Here is a 4,870-nt window from a genome sequence, read left to right as displayed (position 1 = left end):
AGTCGGCATTAAAGTTTTAACGAAATTAGAGATTAAGAGGTGGATTATGATTAAAATGGTCTCTTAAAAGATGCTTAATTAGATGCTTAATTTAGTCAAAACTATTTGATTTGAATGCAATTTGCGTAGCTTAATTATGCATTTTCACTTTGATTTGATTGTTAAAAGCCAAATGATGATGATGATGTGTGCATTGTTTTTTTTTTAGTTTTTTTTTTTTTTATTGTCGGCTAGGTGTATTATTGACATCCATAAAGTTGGATCAATAGAAAGTAAAAATTGTATTATCATATTGCAAAATAGAGAAAGATAGATGAGATTTGTGGCTTTGACATGAGTCAAATATATGAAAAAAAAGATAAATACATTATAATACAACTCTATCATTTTTTAATACTAATAATAATAATAATAAAATCAATGCTATCACGAAGTTTTGGCAAATTAACAAATTATTTTTCAATTCTTTTTTTTAGAAGATATACAAACTAATTACTAATAATTGATGGAGCTAAAAGTTTTTCTTAAGGGACTAATTGCATTTAAAAAATGAGACTTTTTTTTAACAATTTTTCATAAAATTTTATGTTAATATCTATTTTGTTTACAAATTTAAAATACAAAGAGAAAATTAGGGGAAGTTGAGTCCCCAAACTTAGTAAGTGCCGAATTATATTACAAAGTTATAACAAAATTAAATAGTAAAATTATTAAAATTTTGTTACAAATTTAGTTTGCTATTGTGCAATGGAGACTAAATGAGGTCTGTCAAAGATTGGAGCATGATCTTGTGATCCAAAGTTTTAATGGTATATTTTTTGTATTGTGCAACTAGTTTTTTTGGTGTATTTTGTGACAGATTTTTGGTGTATTTTGTTAACTAAGTTGAATGGATTAATATGGTAGATTTATGGTCTATTTTGTTGCTGATTTTGGTATAGTTTACTACTGTTTTGAAATACCTCTATGTACTGGATGAATAACATTTTATGAAATAGTACTATCTAACAAGATATTGTTTGCTCCTTGACTATATGAATACCTATAATGATAATGATAGTTTAATTCTCGCATTTATTATTATATATATATTTATAATTATTGTGTGGCTACTTATTTATAAGTTTGAATTATAATATATTTATAATTAAATAATTTTTTTATAATGTGCAGGTCTATATTGAGATGCATTTCTTTGACGCAATACTAGACAACATTGACAGTTGAAGTTTTTAGAATAAAAAATATATTTCACTAACATTGTATACATTTCTTGTTTAATATTTGGTGATGATAAAATTTGATTGTAGTATAAACTATCATGTAATATGATTTTGTAAGCCGAGTAGACTAAATACTGAAATGATATTTTTGAGTAATTAATAAAAAATTATTTTGTTGTATTTTCTTTTGAAATTTTAGAAATCTAACATATATAATACATTTTGGACACTCAGAGGGATATTTTTTTTTCTAAATCAAAATGAAAATTGTAGCTGCATTTTTTTTAAAAAAAATTACATTTAAGGGCATGCAAAGCGAGTCCTAAAAAATTACTTAAAGCACTAAACTAGATTTTTTAGGACTCGCAATGCGAGTCCTAAAAACTTAATTAAAGGCACTTAACCAGATTTTTTAGGACTCGCACCAGATTTTTTAGGACTCACGTTGCGAGTCCTAAAAATGTTCTGCGAGTCCTAAAAACTTAATTAAAGGCACTTAACCAGATTTTTTAGGACTCACAACACGAGTCCTAAAAACATTTTTTTAGGACTCGCGCCCTGCGAGTCCTAAAAATCCTTTTTTGTAGTAATGTATAATTAAAATTAGCTTTCCAATATATACTAGCATCATCAAATGAACTTGATTTTCAAATAACAAAAAGTAAAAGCATTCAACATTGTATTAACAATCCACAAATTAGTTTAAAACATTCAACACTGTCATCAACAAAAAAATGTTCTTTAAGTATTCAAGTAGTCTTAAATATTCAACATATTGAAAAGTTACTACTTTCAGCACAAAATATTCTACAGCTGCCCAACACAAAGCCTTCAAAATTAAGTATCATTTTCTCCTCCAATTGATGGAGAAAGAGACATTTTTCTCCTGCAATAGCAGATAAAAGGTAAGGTATATGCTTAAAAAAATTAAATAATATGAATCAAATAATAAAACTGTATACAATATAAGACCTAAGCAAGCAATACCAAGTGAACATACTTCATAATTAAAAATACTGCTATCACACAGTGAATAGATACATATTACAGTAAACAAACATTAACATTTTCAGGTTAAAAGGGCCTTAATTTCACCCTAAAGACATCTCTGGTTCAGGTGCTTAATTACTGAGACAGCATATTAAAAGTTTGGGAGATTTGAAGTACAAAAGCATTTAGAATGATACTATTATTTCTAGGGTAGATCCATCGAATCTCACATCTCATTTAAAGGAGAGGTGTAATAGAATATGGAGCTCAAACAGGTACTAAACTCTAGACCTTAAGTTATTTGGGCACTAACAAGTAATTACAAAACAGTGATACATATTCGCAGTCAATTACGCTGATATAGTACAGTGTAGTGTTTACAAACGTACAGAAATTACTGTAGAATCCTTAACCCAATGCAAAGAAATAAAGAAACTTACACACATTCTGCTGGCCAAGTTCCTTCAGATAGGGATGATAAGAGGCGAATAAGTTCCATAGTCCTGAAGGGAAATTCACCTTCTAGGCTACAAAGAAGACACCGAATAGGACCATCCACTACTACAAAATACCCTTTACGGGACACTTTTTTAGGACACGCACCTAAATGCAAGTCCTTAAAAATATTTATAGAGTTTTTAGGACACTCATTGAGAGTCCTGAAAGAACACAATTTAGGACTCGTAATGAGTGTCCTAAAAGAATATGCGAGTCCTAAAAAAATCTAGGCTAAAAAATAAGTGTTTTATTTAATAATTTTGAGGACTTGCTTTGGGAGTCATTAATACTCTTTTAGACTCGCAATGAATGTCCTAAAAAAATATGCGAGTCCTAAAAAAAAATATAGGCTAAAAAATAAGTGTGCTACTTAATAATTTTAAGGACTCCCAAAGAATATCCTTAAAATGATTAAAATGATTATGTAAAACACTTAAAAAAGCTATCATAATTTTTTAAATTATCGGGTTAAACAATAGAGAACTCATCGACACTACATTTGGGGATTTATTCAAAATCACAACATTTAGGGCTGGTAGAGAGGTGAATGGCGGCTGTAGGTGAACGGCAGTGACGGTGGTGAACGGCGTCGACGGCAGCTGGGTTCTCGGCTCCAGCAGTCTCGCCGGCGGCGTGCTTCTTGGTGTGGGGTGTTGGTTGCTCACGGTTCCAGCAGGTGGTTCCATCTCTCAGCGTGCTTCGGTGGTTTCCAGGTATTGTTTTATTTTATTTCTTTGCTTATATATATATAGACCACACATCTTTGCAACGACAAACAAATAAAAAGGTATGTCCTGTTAGTGATGGTGAGAAAATATCACTTTGGGTCTAATATTAATCTATTATAGTTGTTTATATATATATATATATGTAGTATTATTGCTATTCGAAACTCCATAAGCAAATATAATAGGGACATTGACTAAATCCTCTCTTCTATACATACCACTTGAATGAAAATTCCCTGATGTAATTGGTTATATATATATGACCATTAAAATTTCTATCCTGAACTAACAACCCATTCAACTAAAGATAATTATACACATAAAAAGAAGGATTTAACACAATTTGAACAAGGAGACGAGAAAATGAAGAGTCCACTGTTTTAGAATTACTGTTTCAGATGAAATCATCAAAGATCCGTTTATATGCACTAGGAGAAAAGATATGGTTTCTTCTAGTAATTTATTGTGAACTATCCTAATGACCAATTCTATGGCTGGGAATTTTTACATTTTCTTTTCCCTGCTCAGGGGCTACTAGTTTTGTGGATAATTAAGAATTAAAACTTCACCATGAACAGAATTATAGAATAGACACACACACATATATATATATATATGTGGTGGAGGTCCCATAAATAGGAGCTTTGCATCGATCTCTCCTTTTCACAGATAAAGTCATTATTTTCTAAAACAAACCTTGTGTGTTCTGCATTTTTTATCAGTATGATCTGCAAAAACATACAATAATATATATACATATGAATAAAGCAAAACAATTTGGTGAAATCATTATAACAGGACCTTTCCATTTGTGTTGCCTTTTTCCACTTCCTTCATCTTCATTTCGTTACCTTTAGATTTAGAGAAGTAATGGTCACCTGATTAAAAACAGTAACAAAATAAGGAAACTGACTACTTGGAAATTAAACATTATAACATTTAAGCAATTTGGTCTATGTAATACTAAAAAATGAGTTATGTTCTAAAATAAGACATTAATAAATAACCATAACATACTACCATTACTTGTGAACTTATGGCCTAGTCATGTTATGGGGCCTTTCTTCTGATTCAGTCTTTATGCCCCAAAGTACTCTTTCTTTTAAAGCAATACCTTTGGCTCTTTCTTTAATTAGATGCAATAATCTCATGGGATCTTTCCTCTGCTGCAATCTCTTGGCCCAGGACACTTTTATTTTGAGGCAATTTTATGGGGTCTGATAGAGTCTCTTGGGCCCTATAATGGAAGTTTAGTAAAAAGTGCAAGCATAGGAAAGGGTTTGGTAAGAAAATAGATATTTATTTTGTTTGAGATTTTTACATAAATACTACTAGAGTATGCCACTGCACAATTTTTTCCTTATTCAAAAAATTAAATATATCATTTTTTTGTCTTTTCTCTAGCATACCTGGGTTTTGACTTATGCACCA

The 4,870-nt window shown here is 30.2% G+C and overlaps 1 long non-coding RNA gene across 1 annotated transcript; it reads right to left on the bottom strand.

Annotated features, from left to right (window-relative positions):
* Positions 1-1,875: 1,875 nt before the first annotated feature.
* LOC133783961 (uncharacterized) lies at positions 1,876-2,765 on the bottom strand. The gene is made up of 2 exons (XR_009871048.1): positions 2,654-2,765; positions 1,876-2,109 (listed from the first exon to the last, which is right to left on the bottom strand). It is a non-coding gene; the product is annotated as an uncharacterized LOC133783961 (long non-coding RNA).
* Between the last annotated feature and the right edge of the window lie 2,105 nt (positions 2,766-4,870).

Source organism: Humulus lupulus, chromosome 6, assembly GCF_963169125.1.
Source record: "Humulus lupulus chromosome 6, drHumLupu1.1, whole genome shotgun sequence".
Lineage (NCBI taxonomy): Eukaryota > Viridiplantae > Streptophyta > Magnoliopsida > Rosales > Cannabaceae > Humulus > Humulus lupulus.
This window is presented reverse-complemented; position numbering and strand designations above follow the sequence as displayed.